At 23.9% G+C, this 18,082-nt stretch overlaps 1 long non-coding RNA gene across 1 annotated transcript; it reads left to right on the forward strand.

The window, feature by feature from the left end:
• The first annotated feature begins 1,600 nt into the window (after positions 1-1,600).
• On the forward strand, positions 1,601-17,692 carry LOC129610203 (uncharacterized). The gene is made up of 4 exons (XR_008697079.1): positions 1,601-1,795; positions 13,309-13,388; positions 13,448-14,044; positions 14,178-17,692. It is a non-coding gene; the product is annotated as an uncharacterized LOC129610203 (long non-coding RNA).
• Positions 17,693-18,082: the final 390 nt, after the last annotated feature.

Raw genomic sequence — 18,082 nt, forward strand, 5'->3', positions numbered from 1 at the left:
TTAAGAAATTCTAGAATTAATTTTTTATATACTCGTATACAAAAGAATCAGAAAAATAAATAACATTTTCAGCGAAATATATTGCAAGTGTACATGTATATAATGTATATAATTAAAATATGTAAAATATACCTACATATATATGTAATTTATTGTATGTGATAATGAATATTAAAAATAAATACAAAAAAATATATTTGCCGCAATTTTATTTTGAATTGAATTTGAATTTTATAATTTTTAACCCAAAAACCCATTAAGTTCTGACTAGTAGCTAATATTCTCATTAACATAATTAGTTATGCCTCTAATTTATAAACATATAAATTAATTTAAAACATAAAAATAAAGTTCAATTTATTGTGCATTCGCTAATGGATAGCTTTTAGGCCAAAAAAATATTTGTATTTTGCACAAAAAATTCAGTTTTCAATTTTCCATATTATTTATAGAAACGTTACACGTCTTGTATTCAAAATTGTCATTTGGTTATAGGTCACAAAATGCCAGATTTGTGACTTAAAATTTGTTGCTAAAACCTGCAGAGAACGCATAGAAGTTTTTCATGGTCTTCATTTGAATGTTTTAAGTATTTTTATTGCCAGTTGTCAAAAAAAATATTTCTTTACAAAATTTTTATAATTAAAATAATTTTAAAGTCTCAATATTTGTAAATTTTTGCATTATAATGTCAAATGATTATTTGTCAAGTTAACAATTCTGACATCACGCATCAGGGCAATTGTTTTAATAAAAATTTTTAATAAATGTCACTTTTACAATATTACCTGCCATTACCATAGATGAGTAGATGTTAAATTCATCCTATTACATAATTTTTATTATACAATAAAGTGCTTTCAAGAAATAAATTTAGAGTAACTTCTAGATGAGAAGGTTTGACGACAATTTAATAATAGTGCAAGTTACCTTTAATATATTTTAATTTTATTTGAAAAAATATATTGTTTATCACAATATGATAGTGAATTTTAAAATTAAAGTTGTCAAACATTCCTATGCCATTAGTTAGTGTATTATTTTCCTAAATTTTTTATAATCAATAAAAATTTAAATTTTAGCTATTTTTTTGCTTCAAGTGGCGTTTGAATTACACTACATAGCTTATGTATTTATTTTATACATACGTAACTGCTAATTCATATAAAAATTTTGCTTAAATAAAATTGCATATGTTTAGGATGAAGATAATTAACTTCTTTTTGTTTCAAATTGATTCACAAAATTTTCTGATTGATATATTAATGTGACAGAATGCAAACAATAAAAAAATTTGTAAAAGTTTACATTCATTGCAAAATTACAAAATTATATATTATATGAACTTTCGTATACATATATTGTAATATTTGTACTAAATATAAGTATATTAAAAAATTACCTTAGAAAATATTGCAAAATTTAAAATATTGGCAAATATAGATAAAATATACTTTACTTTTCTTAATTGTTATACATTGTAGGAATTCCTACCAAAAAAAAAAAAAATTTCGATATGTGTTAACAGCTTTAACTTTAAAAGTCAATCAGCTGTCTGCCATTTTAAAATGTTATTATTGTTAAGTCAGTAATAGAAACATCAACAAGTGCAATTAGTGAAGATCGGTCCAATAAATAATAAAAATAATATTTTATAAAAGTTTGTTGTATTTAATTTGTGAAATATTAAATTATATATTAAGAAAAATGTGAGTTTCGAATAAAATGGTACCGAACTTAATAAAATATTGTAAGAAAATCATGTTTTATAATATTCGATTTACCACGTTTTATGGTAAGTAATTAAAGAACATTACAATAATTTTAGAGTAAAGCGAAGCTTTATTTTATTAATTATTAGTAGTTGAAAGTGAATTTATAAAATACAGGTGTTTATATTGTAATTATATTCAAAGCTTTTTTCGAAATAATTTTAACTCTTTTCGAAATATGTAGTTAAAACTTCAGTATTATTATTATTACGATGTTAATATTGAAAATATTGCATACATTTAGGATGATAAAGTAAAATTAAAACACAATTTTATTATTGAGTAGAAAAGAATACTTTTGATTATTAATATTAATCTGTTATACCAGTGTTTATAGCACATAAGTTTAATTTTAAAATCATAATCATAAATATTAACATAATATTTTGCTTATAAAGGCTTACAATCTTGTTAGTACACAATTAAAAAATTTCGACTTACTCATATTAATTTGAAAAGTGAACTTTTGAAGTACTTAAGTACAGTTCTCCCCGGTTAAATGCACCACGCTTAATTGATTTTCCCCTTTTATTGAACGAAAAACTAAGGCAACTTTAAATCCCTATTAAAATATACAAGAATAACATCGTTTAATTGAGTCCCGTTTAATTGAACAACTCGCTTAAATGAATCTCTTTTTTTGGTATTACCTTATAAAAACTGTGAAAAATTCCCCTGTTTATTGACCTGATAACGGCATAAACATTGTACGGAAATTTTTTATCCCACAAAATAAATTTATTGAAAACTTAGATGAAATGGAAACCTTTATTATTAAGAATCATTACAAACATAACCAAACGAAAATTACAAATTTTTTTAAATAGGTTTAATTTTTTATTATTCTATTTGTTGTTGTTAAACTAGCAATAGTAAATTTATTGAAAAATTAGATATAACGTATGAAATATTTTGTTTTCTTTGTAATATGAAATATTTATTTTTAATTTTTGTTATGTTATGTGATATAAAAATATTATGATTTAAATATTTTGAATTTGAATTCATAGTTACATTACTTAGATGGATTTAAAATAAAGAAAAATTTAAGTTTTTAAATTTTGAAATAAAAAAAAATTTGAGTTTTAGTATTTCATTAGTGTATCCACTATTTTAAATATAGCTTTTTACCTAGGATATTTTGATAAGTATATGTAATAGGATATGCTTCCTATTGTTTTTATTAATTTTATGCAGTAGCAGGATCAAATTCGTTTTTGCGCCTGATCTTCAATAGCGAGTATTCGTTTTCATGCGTAAACGATTCAGTTAAAAAAATTCGTTTTATTGCACCAATTGTTCAATTAAACGGGATTTTTTTAATTGATTTACCCGCTTAATTGATACAAAAAGTGTGCAACTTTTCTCGGTTCAATTAACCGGGGAGAACTGTATATAAGTATGTGTATTAATTTAAGGAACATTAATTGCATTAAACATTTTTTTTAATAATGTAATTAAAATTTTTACTGGCTCTGAGTTCGAAACTTTAAAACGTTCGAATATTAATATTCTCTCTCTTATTCAACATTATCGCGATTATGCTTTATTGACAATAAATTTTGCATGTTGCATCTACACATAGATTTTGTGATTTTTAGTATTAACGACCTACATTTGAATTAAGAGTTGCCGTGGGAAGGAAAATTCAAGAGTTAATTGCAATTCGAATATGAGATTTTAAAATAGAAAATTCTGAGTTAAATATATATTGTAAAAAATTATAATTATAAATAATAGGGCAATTTTTCATAATTAAATGAGATACTGTTATAAGTATATACTCCTATACTACTTTCATAGAGCTTGTTTTTTAAATCGTTACTTCTATTAGAATATTTGAAATTTGTTCGTAATTGATAATAGGTACATTAATGGAAACAAATTAGAATTCAATAACAATTAATTAGTTTAATTTTTTTTTTCCTTTTTCACTCCTAGTGCGCAGTATAGGGTTAGTACATATAGTATTATAGATAGTCATGCCCTAGTTTAATAGAGTTATAGAGTTAAAACTAGGTAGGCCATAGTTTTTTCTTTATATTAATTATTTAAGATTATTAATATTTATTGTTTATTTTTCTTAGTTTTTAATATCGAACATTATGAATACATGAAAATTACTTATATACTATATTTATAAGTATTGTATATTAAATTATAATATTACATATAATTTTAATAGTGATTTGACCGGGGTTTGAACCGAGACCCCTCGATTAAAGGACCGATGCCAATACAAGAAGAAATATAAGAAAAAAATTCTGGATAATGATGTGGAATTACATTAACTGTACCTTGAATTGAAATGTAAAAAAGAAATTATATAACCCACCGTTTTACTTATTTAATATTTCTTCAATCATTTGTTAATTATGTAAAAATTTGCATTATTGCTCATTAACATTTTATTCATACATGTATACATTTATGTATGTATGAACGTGTGTATGATTACTGTTCATTACTTTTCCTGTGTTATTATACACATTAAAAATTATTACTTTTTCACATCATTATAATATTTTTAAATAGACTTAATCTGTATTGAATGAAATTACACTACCTCTTATTTTACATAAAAATTTTACGTTTACAAAAATTCAAATGTATCAAAGTTGAAATTCATTGTACAAAACATAATTACATGTATAACAGGTACGGGTACACAAATACTTGTATGTATATATGAATTGGAGGATGTTATTTTTTTTTTCATTCGTTTATAATAATGCCTAAGGAAATCTTTGCAATTTTTTCAAATTAAACAACGTCACATGTCTATGATCTATAAACTAATCCGCAATGATTCAAATACCCACTTTATTTGTACCGCACAACTTGTAATTAAGATTTTTGTTGTCTCTGTATACAACCATTTTGCTAGGATTAATTTATAATATTCTTATATAAAATATGAATATTTTTTTATTATAGGAATTATGCACATACATACATAATGTATATTGAAATATAAAAATTGTATGATTGATTGATGGCTTAATTGCTTATTTTGGAAATTTAGTATGATTTTTTTTTGCTTTTTTTGAAATTTTATAACATGATCATTTTTTTTTTCCTATAATAAAATTTAAAAGTTTTTGAAGTATGTATATCGAAAAATCTGATTAAATAATGATAGATCGATTGTACGTACACATTTTTATTATTATTTGTAAATTATTAATTATAATTAATAAATAAATTTGTTATACAGTTTTGCTTTTAACCAAAATATTCAGGAAATATTGTTTTTAATTTAGAAAGGAAATGATAATTATGTCGAACTTTGATATTGTTATTGAATTGTTAACAAAATTTTTAAGTATTCAAAGTACCGAAAAAAAAATTCAAATTAATTTTGAATAATAAATTGATTTAATTGTTTTTTTTCTGATACTCTAATAAATTTATAGTTATCCATTCATTTAATTGAACATACCTACCTACATATGTAGAGTTATAATTTAAATATTTTCTTGTAATTTGATATTTTTTGTTAGTAATAAAATTAAGGCAGGTGTAGAAGCAGTTTAATTATTTTTGGTTAAAAATTTTAATTAATTAGAGTAGTTTTGAAATTTTAAAATTAATAATTTCGAAAATTTATAGAAAAAGAACAAATCCATAATTTCCAAATCTATTCGTTTGAATTTAAGTTAATGTTTTTTATTGAGCCGGAAATGTATATACCAATTTAATGAATCTTTGACATTAAAACAAGCTTAAACTGGATAATAGAAGATTATTCGGGTCATAAAGAAATCTTTAATAGTGAGATTATTGTTCTGATTCTAGCAATTTTAACTTCAGGTTTATACTCTAAAAAGCAACTTAGACATCGATAAATTCAGAGCTACACTTTATAAAAATGGTGACCAATAAATCTTTTCATTTTACAATGCAGTACATTATATGACCACGTAATACATTCTCCTATAAAATCTGCAATATAATATTTTTAATATAGATTATGAACCCTTTTTAAAACATTTAAAAATTTATACTTCTCGTTTTCGAATTTTAAATTATATAAAGATGAAGTATAAAGGATTGGATGGCTATATTTAATTTTGTAAATTAATATAAAATGTAAATTAAAGTTTTTATAGAATAAATTCGTGTTCTGTATGTTTTAATTTTGATTCGACGAGGTTAATTCATATACAATATGTATGGTATTAATTCCATATAAAACCTCACATATTATTGTTTTAAAATGAAAATTGCTTCGTAATTAAGTCATAAATTAAAGCAAAATAAGATAAAGGAATTTCTCATGAGCGTGATGACTACATTATGTTGTTCTGGGTGTTCTACTTTATTTAGGAATTATATTTTATAAGAGTTATATGACAATTTACCATAGTACTGAAAAAGCTAAAAGTTAAAATTTTCTTAGAATATTTTAATTAACATTTTGTATGCCTTGTTATTAAATAGATCTTTGTAAAATTTGAGAAATGCATGTATGTATGTATGTGTTCTAGAAGAAAATTATTTTTGGAGATGGCATAGAAAATTATGAAGAAAACAATTTTTTTTTTATATAGCAGACATTTTAATAGCTGTTTTTTTGAGATCAAATAATAGGGTCGTTGCAAAAATTGCTCTACTTAACTTCCGAAATTTTAATTAACCAAATTTTATGCGTTTTTGAGTTATCTAGAATTCGACGCTAAGCAAAATACGCAAAAATACATATTGTATATTTACATATCTCTGGTTTTTGATTTTTACCGTTTTTCCTGCTTGCCAATCATATACACATAAATGTACTGAACTATTCCATATTTAATATTTTTAATAGTATTTATTTATAGTAAGATTTCTTCATTTTTTTAAATATTCAAAACAACACAAAGTGCAAATAACTTATAATTAATGATGCAAGACTTAAAAACAAATAAAATTTTTTAAAATTAAAAAAAAAAATTAACTAAATTATTATGTGGTGCTCTTCTCTGGTATTTCAAAAAAGTTAGGTTAAATTAATAGTGAGTTTTGGAAGTAAATAGTTTTTACTTATATTGAGGGGGAATTTGGTAAAATTTTTTTAGCTATCCTATATAATTAATCTTTAATTCTACTATCATATAGAATTTCCAGTAAAATATGCATTACAAAGTTTTGTTGATAAAACATATCAATTTGACACATGTCATTCATATAACAGTTCGATTACAAAGTCAATTTAAATTGGATTTTGAAGAGCTAAAGCAAAATATCGAAAACCGATTTTGTAGTTTCATGCCAATATTTGAATTTAGTTTTAATTCATAAATAGAAATTTAGAGAACAATTTCTTTAAGTTTGTAATCATGCTTGTCTGCATAATGCGTATTTTAAAATGTCATGACTTAAATGTATTACTTATGACAATTAATTTGACGACGCAATTCTAATCTTGATTATTTTAATATTATAATTAAAATGACTATTGAAATCAAAATTTATATTATTGTATATTAATTTAAAATAATATAATTTGTAAGTTTATACGAATTTAATGACTGCAATAAAAATTCAACAATATTATTTTTTCATTTGTTTTTTTATTACTGAAAAAAAAAACAGCATTAAATTTTATTTTTTATTTTGCTTAAATGCCCCCTTAAAAACTTTGTTTTTTGAAGGTACATACATACATATACATACATATAATATGTGTGTATATATATATGCAATAAAAATTTTAATATGAAATTAAATTTGCATTTATTTGCCTTTAAAACTTTAACGTTTAAATTAGCATTATTGTTAGGAAAATCAAAGCAATCTACATATATGTACAAACAAAAAAGCAGAAAACAAAAGTTTATGCATCACGCATGACCGCATAGTTAGGCGGATCTCTTTATTTAAAAAAAATGCTGGAAAAAAATCGCATATACACACACCTATACATAAAATAGGCATAAATATACAAAGGGTATAGCGAAAAAATGCTAAAAATTATTATTGAAATTTTTATTAGATCTCATCTTGTTAAATTTTATCTTTATGATCTAAAGTGTTGTATGATAGATGTATAAAATTGTTAATGATTTAGTCGACTACATATGTGTGTACCTACATACGTATATACGATATAATATTTTGATTTAATAATGTGTAAATAGGTTCCGAAACTAACATGTTATAAGTATATTAAATACATTTTTGCATCTCTATATACATATATACATACGCAATACATAAATATGTCTGCATATAAATTTCAATAATGTATGATGACTTATGTGTTTATGAACCAAACAATCATTATCTTAATGATTATGAAATAACTTTTCTCAATTTTCAAGGGCAAAACTATAATAATATTAATACTAACATCATACTGTTATATAGCTACTAAAATTACGCATAGTTATTGTTTATGTTTATAATATAACAGAAAATGTTATGATTATACTAGATATTACGACTAGGTAAACATCTTAATGTACATATTATGTAGCAAAAATGTGAATTAAAAACAAAGATTATAAAAAGGTGGGAAAAACAGATCTTATGTTCAATTAATTTTTTTTTCTTTAATTTATTTAATTATTTGCTATTTAATTTTAAAGTATACATGTGTTTTTTTTAGAAAAATATATACCGGATATTTTGTCGGGGAAGGTGCTTATCTTCTCAATTTACTTGAATTAATAGTTTTTATTATTGGATAACCTATATGAGTACATCTGAGGTGTTAGTTTAGTATGATTAATTTGCCAACAATTTGTGAATGACGTCTTTATTTATAATGTGGTCATTTCAATGTTAATTAAATCAGCTTAAAAGTAATTAATTCTTAATATACATATATGCTTATTGTATATATAGTTTATTTTATAGACGAGTTATCCAGATTCTCTTAAAATAACCTTCATAAATATGTCTGAATTTAAATATTTTACAATTATAATCTTACGTTATTTTGTTTCTAGTTTCAGTTTGTTCCCTGAAATATCAATAAACTCTATTATTGACACAGAAATTGTAATAGTTCTCTTGTATTTGTTGTTTTTAAAATGCAAAATAATGAACTTCGATTTTGAGGTTTTGCACTACAAAATAATTTACAGCCACAAATCATCTAATTTCTAATTATTAAGTATAGAAAGGTAGCGGCAGTTAATTTTTGGCAGCAAAATTATTTGCTAATATTGCAAAATTTGTTATTACTATAATAATAATAATGGAACTTTAAAAATCATGTTTCTCTAAGCTGAGATCATTTTCAATTCAGTTTTTGCGGTTCGTCGGGTTGTTATTTTTTCATAATTATTTCCATATTATTTTCAGTTTCTTTCGAAAATTTTTCCCGAAACGGTGTCTGGACTCCACTCTGATAATAAACATAATTATTGGTTAAGTTAGTATAGTTGATTTACAAAGCTTTCATTAACAATTCTTGGGAAATAAATTTATAAATTATAATTTTTTTTTTAAGTGGGTATAAAATTAATCATTCTTTAATTTTAAATATTAATTAATTTTGTATATTTTTACCGACTGGATTGCATACAATAAGAGAGGTTATGTGATTGCACTAAATTTCGGGTTTTCGAGCTTTCGGTGGGAAGCGTAGATAAACATTGTCTATTGGTTTGTGTGTAGCTCAATTTCGGCTTAATGTATGAATTTATTTTCGCTAAAGCACGAATTGATCAACTTTTGAGATATATTAAACTTCCCAAAATCAGTCAATCGGGGACTGGACCTATTTTCTTGAAACTTAATATTTAAATTCGATGTGTTAAAACAATGAATCAATAAATTTTTTGAAATTTCTTGAAATTTGATATTTGATTTCTGGTTATTACCGAAATTAGCCAAATTCTACCAAGAGCCAAATTTATACTTTTTTATGTATGTTAACGGAAATCTTACTAATTTTCATAAAATTGAAATAAAGTGTTCAACAGGCATTTTCATAATCTGCTGTAAGACTTGCACTAAACTAAACAATACACGTTGCGATTGGTTATGTGCTGACCACATCAGATTTTTTTTTTTTGTTGCGGGTGTTAAAAATTATTTTCTTTTCATAATTTTCATGAACATTTAAGTTGACAGTTAATATTAAAAGAAATTAGTAACTTTTTTAATTTAAAATTTATATTGAAATCTTGTGTAAAATTGTTAAAAAGCTGACTGACTTCACTATACTAAAGATGTACAAGTATGAGAAAATTAAAAATTTTGTGTAAAAAATCTATGATTAAACTTTTAATTCATTGTTATGGAAATTTTATAATAGTTTTTTTTTCATAATATTTCATTATTATAATAGATTCATTTTAGTGTGAGAATTAGTAAAGTTAAGTAATAAAATTTAATTTAATAACACAATATTATAATATTTAATGTATATATATATATATTAATGTAGTAATAACATAATATTATAGAAACAAATAAATTTTAAGTATCATTTGATTGATTTTAATAAAAGTGAAAAAAAAATGGTAATGAAAAATTTTATTAATGAAAATACCTTGAATTTAGAATATCTAGTTATATTGTACATTTACATTAAAATTTTTTTTTTTTTTAAATAATTATTCTAATTTTTTTAAAAAATATATTTTGTTGACTCTTTTATTCATTTAGTAATTAAAATTTTATGTAAAATGTTTATTATATGAGAATCTTGTAGTTTTGAAATCACAATAGAAAAAAAATATTTCAATTAAAATTAATTCGAGGTGAATCTCCCCATGATGTGGTGAATTTTATTGTAAAATAGCAAGACATGTAAACATGCTAAAAAAATTTTTTAAATTAATTTAGGCCTCTTTGTATGAAATTTTGTTATGAGAACGGTAATAAAATGTTAAATTTGAATTCGAATTCAACATTCAGGAATTCAAGAAATATACATATGTATATTAAATAATTAAGTGTCCTCATGAGTGTTTTACTACAATTTTTAATTAAACTGTAAATGGGAATAAAGGGTGTCTACTAAAATCCTGATCTAAGGTCAAATCGACTTATTTAGCAATACAGTTTTAATTAGTGAATAAATTAAATTGATAAGCTAGATTATATATTAGTGAGTCTATTTTGTAGCAATTAATTTTCAGTAGGCTTTACATTTTGATAGACAAATTTAATGTGCAAAAGATACATGAGTTTAAAGATATGAAAAATTTTTGAAATTACGTAAGCTCTGAAAGTCGGAATATTAAGAGTTTCTTTAACTATAACGTTTTCCGCTATTAAAACATATAAGTATTTCAAATACCTAAGAATATTTTTCAAAATAATTTTATTCTACTCAGTTACGTTTAATTGTTATATTACACTAATAATATAGCAAACACTGTTTCACATCCTCACAAAAGCTATTACACTTGTTAGTTACACTTGTATAAAAGTTCTGATATTAAAAAATTTCCTATTTTGTGCGTGTCATGTAAAATTTCATTTTTCATATTGCATATTTGCATCGCCTTGATATGCTTATGTAATAATTACTGTAACCTTAAAATATTTTGCCTTTAAGATGAAATATATCCAAAAACGTTAAAGAAGAATAAAGTAAAAGCATTTCATTATTTTGAACCTACCTTATTCCACCCTACAGGTAGATTTTAATTTAATCACTCTTATAAAATTTAAAAACGTATTCATGTATACTTGCCTTTAATTTTTATAAGAAGAAACACTCTACATACTTGATCATGATTCGTGTAAAGTTCATATTATAATATGCATTCATTCATATACATATGTTTATTCATTCATATACATATTCAGTGCATGATGAAGGTGATTTTACTATATTTACTACATACGTCACTTAGTTGCGATTTGGTTGAGAGCGAAATTTCGAAGAATCTCGTAATGAGAAATTTTTTGAAAAAGTATTTTATGTTGTAGGTTATTAATAAAATTTTTAATCATTATTATTAAAATCATAATATTAAATGCAATTTAAGCCAACATCTTGGAGTGGTGTATGGGTAAGATATAATTTTAAGGATTGATTTATTCTTAATAATTGTATGCACAAACTTGCTTAAACAATGTATTCAGTTTAAATATAATCGAAAGAAAAATCGTTGAAATTTTATTAATGATTTTTAAATGACCAATAAGAAAATAAATTAGTAATGACGTTCTCATTACTTATAAATCAAAAGTTGCTAGTTTTATATAATTATTGAATATTGTATTCGGAGGTGACTTATTAAGTAGAATATTTTAAAATACTAACTCAACTACAATTAGAATGTCTACATATAATCATATTTTAAAGAAATTAATTAAATAAAAAATCACTTAACAAAGCTATTGTAAAATTATGGCTAACCGTACTTGTATATTTATTTTTTAAAATTATAAAAATTTTTTTTTTGCAATATTTGTACCGGAAATGTTTTTATAAGAATGGTGCTCAAATAATTGCATTGCAAATTAAGATAATTTTTTTTTCGATTTAAGAATTTCACAAAAAAATTTTTACAGTGCAACATACGTAGTAAAAATTGTTGTTTGTGAAAAACTAATATTTTTGTTGAAGAGTAAAATATTAGAGTTCCTAACTTTAAAATTGCAATTCCACGGTATTAACTAATAATTCAGTAACTTTGCAAAGCAACTCATACCAGCTGAATTGTGTAATACTAAAAATGTTATATTAAATGTATAAAATGATTCAGTGCTCTACAATTTAAAATATATAACAATTTTATTTAATTAAAATTAAAAATGGTTATTAATGTTGATATTAATATTATACAATAATTATATATTTTAATATTTAATAATAATATTGCCTGTTTGTACGTCTATCCTTATACGGGCCAAAAAATTATGATTGAGCTCAAGTCGGAGCTATGGACTGAGTTTCTAATTTCTTGGGTTGCTATGCTCAAGTGAGGATTTTATGCTCAATATGATTTCTCTAACAAAGTTTATAAGGTTGCTAGTAAGTATATAGCACTATAGAGTATAATTCAGTTTCCTAGTTTAAAACAGTACCCCATAGCTCACATATAATTTTGCGAAATTTATTCAATATTTTGTGGAAAATTTCTCAAAATATAAATTTCCTTAGAAAATTTTTAATTTCCTTCTGAGAGCATTTGCAAGTCAAAAATATAGATTTCTATTTTTTTTTATTCGAGAAGAATTTCTCGACAAAAAAAGGTACACCAAATTTGTAAGCCATAAAATTTTTATAAATAATAAAATTAAATAAAAAATTATTTCATTATACTTTTTCGTATACTTACTAACACTTTTATGTGACTATATGATGTAAAATAATTTTGTATTTACAAAATATTACATAAAGTTTTACTCTTGTATTACATGCAACTTTAAACATGAAATCATATTTTATTAACAATAACCAAAAACAAAATTATTTTTATATTAAAATTTCTATTTAATATAAAAATTCAAAAATTTTAATTTAATATTACATCTATTTTGAGTAATACTGAATTTTTAAATTAGCTATAAAATCTTACATGTTTTTTTTTTTCAATTTATTAAATTTTATTTCCATGTTTATTTTTTTCTTTTACAGAAAATTACAACGTCCCAAAAAGAGGAACGAACTTAACTTAAGAATAGTTAATTATATAGTTCAAGAGTAAAAATTACAGTGTAAATACAATTATATGGTGTGAACGTTGTAATAATTTTATAATATTATTTTTTTGTAGAATTGAAAGCAGTGGCGCCTCAAACTAAAAAGGAAAAGAAAAACAAAAATCTGTCAAAAAATCACATACAAATATCAATTACGGTTATTTACTATTTTTCTATTTCTTTTATACTCACATATTATGAAATTACGATATTATTAGGTTCGTATACTACAAAAAAAAAAGACTAATGAAAAATTATGAAATTTTGTGTGTTAATTTTCCAAATACCATAAATAATTTAACCCTTCAGCAGTTTACAATTTTTGATTTTCGTTTTCTTCTATTTCGAATTTTACTTGCTCTCTTAACTCTTAAAAGAGGTGCAAAAACTATGTTTACAAAAAATTATAAAAATATCAAACTTCCTTCAGACAATATCGTTATTGAGAAATAAACTTGTCGTACTATAGTGACAACAATAATATAACAAGAAAAAACAAAAAACAACCAAAAATACATATAAAATTTCAAAAACAAAAAAAAAAGAGAAAAAAAGTTGGTTAAAAAAAGATTTACCTTCATATATTGCATAATAGGTACGGCGGATTCGATTATTTTGTGTAATTTTTTTTTCGCACTCTACTTGATTGTGTGGTGGCTTTGATCGTAAAGGTAAACCAGTAAAAGTAATAAACTTTTTTATATTTAAAAATTTTTTTTTTATTTTAAAAATTTTTAATGCATTAAATTTTTATTTATTTTCTTTTTCTTTTTATTTTTATTTTTTATTTTTTCACTGCTGTAGTAAAAAATACCTACTCCAGCGGAGAGACAGAAAAGCATTTGCAATAAGTGAAACCAGTCTGTATGATACAAAACAACATCAGAGAAAATAAAAACAAAAATTTTTCTTTTATCATTATTACTGCAATGCGACAAAAATGTCGTTTTTTCTCAGCAACAAAATATTTTAATGTTGATTTGACAATACATAATTGATGTAGTAGGCATTTTTTTTTACTATTGCTATAAATTTTTTATTTTATTGATTTTCTTCTTGTAATTTTCTATAATATATTTAATGTTGTATAGAAAGAGATAGAACGAGAGGAAGGAAATTAATTTTCTACTGTTTTTTTTCTCTATTTGTTTTTTCTTTATTTTCTCTAAATAAATAAACTAAGTTCAAAAGATCAATAACTTCCGAGAAAATACAATAATCAAATATTGAAAGAGAAAAACAAATATAACAAAATTATGCACTACAATAAAAATTTAAATATTGAAAATGCAAGCATATTATAAGCGGCAATAGATAATGACGTAGCAAAAATATATTACAAAATATATTTTAAATAATAAATATTATTAAAAGTTAGGATGAGTTGTTGAATATTTCTATTGAAATAAGTTAAAACTGTCAAATTTAACAAGTAGCGCACTGTATAGGAAAAAAGTAAAGGAATTGTCAGCACCAGCATTATTATTACATTTGTGAATAAAGTGTGCAGTATTCAATTCGTATTAGAATTAGAATTTGTAGTAAAAAATCAAAATGGATACTATAAAAAGAATTGCATTAGCAATTTACGATATTCTAACACTATACATGAAATTTGCATTTTTAGCATTAATTATTTTTAAATTATTTGAATGGTATGCTATTATATTTGACGAAAATTATTATCATGGTAGTAGTACAAGTGACAGTGATAGTACAAGTAATAATAATATAAAAAATATTACTAATAGCAACAGTCCTATGACTATTAAAAGTGAATTATAGTTAAAAATAAAAAAAAAAAGAGTTGAAAGAAAATCAAAATTATGAATAAATTTTATTAAATATTCAATTTTTGACATTTTATTACCACACATATTTGAAATGTCTAATGTATGTATGTAGGTACATGTATGACATTATTATGAACTTGTTTGGATGCGTTTATTTATTTATATTTTTCTTCTCTCTGTATATTATATACTAATTGATTTTTCAATAAAACATAATATTTAAATTTCAAAATATCATATTTTTAAATAAAATCGTCGAACAAACATAAAAAAAATAGTAGTAATAATAAATAAAATAAATAATAATAATAATAATAATAAAAAAAATTTAAAACTGTCGAAGGTCAACTGTCAATATTTAAAAAAGAAAACAAAAATAAGAAATGAAAAAAAGAAAAAAAAAACAGAAATCCGTTTTGATCGCAGCCAAAAGAAAGAGAATGCACACGTTAATGACAAGACAACCATTTAATACGAAACAAAATATTTTTCAATTTTTTTATATATAAATTTTAATGCAAATTGTTTTCAATATTATAAGGTGAATGCATTAAAATAGAAATTAAACAAAAAATTAGTTTAGAAAGAAAAACAAAACGAAACTGAAAAGCGTGCACTACAAAAAAAATGTTACTAATCAGCTGATTAATTAAATTATAAATAAGCGTTTTAATTATATTGTGCTAGAATTTAACAACTAAATTGAATAAAGTTAAGAGTTTCAACACAAATACTTAGGTAAAAAACAAAAAAAAAATCCGTTTGATTGTGTTTGAATAATTGTGTTGAAATAATAAAATATTGCATTGTTGTGAATTGTACTGCGGTGTTGCATTCTATTTGTATGATAATATTCGGCAAAAAAACGAATGTGTTAATTATATAGATATGTTTTTATACATGTATGTACATCTTAGTTAAACAGTTGCTGGGATTTATTAAAAAAAAAATACTTTTACAGGCTATTTATAAAATTCTTAATACTAATCCAACATGTTCCGTAATGAAAATGTTGCGTCAGCACTTCATTCTTGAAAAAAATATTCGTTATGTCATGCACTTGTTTACTTTCTGCCTGCTGAAAAGATGTAGAGTCGGCGTTTTAGCTGGTCGAAGCGTTCTTTATTAGATTTGGTTAGATTTGATGTTTCTTATATGCACTCGCAGTTTTCATGAAGGTATGAAAATGTTGCGTGTGTGACGTAACGTAATTCTAGTATGCTGATTTAATATGATATTTTCCTAACTCTTCCACTTCTAAAGATCTGCGTCCTGTAGATTAAAGTTGTATGATATTTCAAGTGGGAGCTGTATTTGTAAGGTTGCGATAATTACTTGCTTTGATCGCTCCCTTGCTTGTAAGATTATGAAGATATCGATGATGCTGATGATTAAAATGAAGTTAATGCACATTAACTTCATTTCAATTATTAAGGTGAAGTTAATGCACATAGTCCAAGTTGAGATTTATGCCTTTTTGGAGAAGTTTTGTTGAAATAGGGCAGCTAATACTTGTTTTGTTATTATTGATGAGCTTACGAGAGTTTTATCTTTGATTTGAATACTTTCGTTGTCGTGTTGTACGATGAAACTAAAAATGATGACGCTAATGATCGAAGGCCTTCGCCACATCTGAAAAGGATCCAAAGGCAATTTTTTTTGCCTCCAACGTCCTTTATATCTCCTATTTCTTCTTGTGAATGATTTTGGCCTGTTCTGGGAACCTTTTTTTTTCGATTTAACCTCCAGCTTGGGCTTATCAGATCTGTCTGTTGCCTTTAGCGAGCTGTAAAATCTATTCCTTTTTTTTGTACCATTAGGCTTCAAGAAAACCTCTCTGGCCTCACCTATATTAATCCCCCTGTTCAGCAGCCTTTTAAAGCGCTTCTTCGCTTCGCCACTCATTTTCCTCTTCTTCACTTATGGCAAAGTAGCCATTCCCCGGTCACCCGTTGTAGAAAAACTCAATACTAGTTGAAGCAGGATGGCACATGGTATCCAGAGTGCTCGTCGCTTTCTCATTTGATTCACCGAGCTACTATTGAATTGTAGAAATTTCTCTTGTGCACTGGTATGCTTCAGAAATTTAGATTTCGAATTTTCAGAACAGTAGGCCTCAGGTAGTTTGAGTGGTCTCTGGATTATCACCATGCGCGAGAGGTCCCCATTTAGTTCTCTTATAAACACATCTAACGCCCCATTCCTGTAAGTTTCAACAAGAGCATTCACGGTATATGGGGTGCAGCTCTCTATTTTAATTCTATTGATTATTAAATATTAACTAGTGGCCTTTTTTAAAAATGTCATATGATGATCACATGTTTCCGCTACTGACCATTATCTACAAAGTTGGCACTGACATTCAATCATTTGACTTTTGAAATTATTCACACTTGCAAAAAGCCATTTGAAATTTTTAAATTCAAATGTAATTTGATGTAAGTTTATTCGTTTGAAGTTTAAAAAAAGAATTTATTTGGATGTTAATCCAAATCTTTATTGTGCTTCAATTGAATTACAAAATTAAACTTAAACTCTGTTCTACAAATTGATTCTATTTATACTAATTAATTGATTACTTTGCATTTTAAAAGTGTGAGCAATAATTTTGCTAAGTATGCAAAGTAAGCAATAAGAATATAAAATTAAAATTTACTTAAAAAATAAAAGTTTCAAGTTACAATTTTAAAATAACGAAAAAATGAGGAAATTTGATTTTAAAAGGAATTTTTGTGGGAAAATTTTTGTAAGAAAATTTCCATTGAAACGTCAGCATTTTTGGTATTGCGTGTGCACTACGTTGTGTACGATTCTATCGTTAACTCTTCCTCTCTCAAAAATCCACTACCCGTGGATCTATGTTTTATTTTGGTTCAATGCTTTTTGGCTCCGTTATGATATCATTTACCTGGATTC

The sequence above is a fragment of the Condylostylus longicornis genome, unplaced genomic scaffold, assembly GCF_029603195.1.
Source record: "Condylostylus longicornis isolate FDR11 unplaced genomic scaffold, ASM2960319v2 ptg000044l, whole genome shotgun sequence".
Taxonomy (NCBI): domain Eukaryota; kingdom Metazoa; phylum Arthropoda; class Insecta; order Diptera; family Dolichopodidae; genus Condylostylus; species Condylostylus longicornis.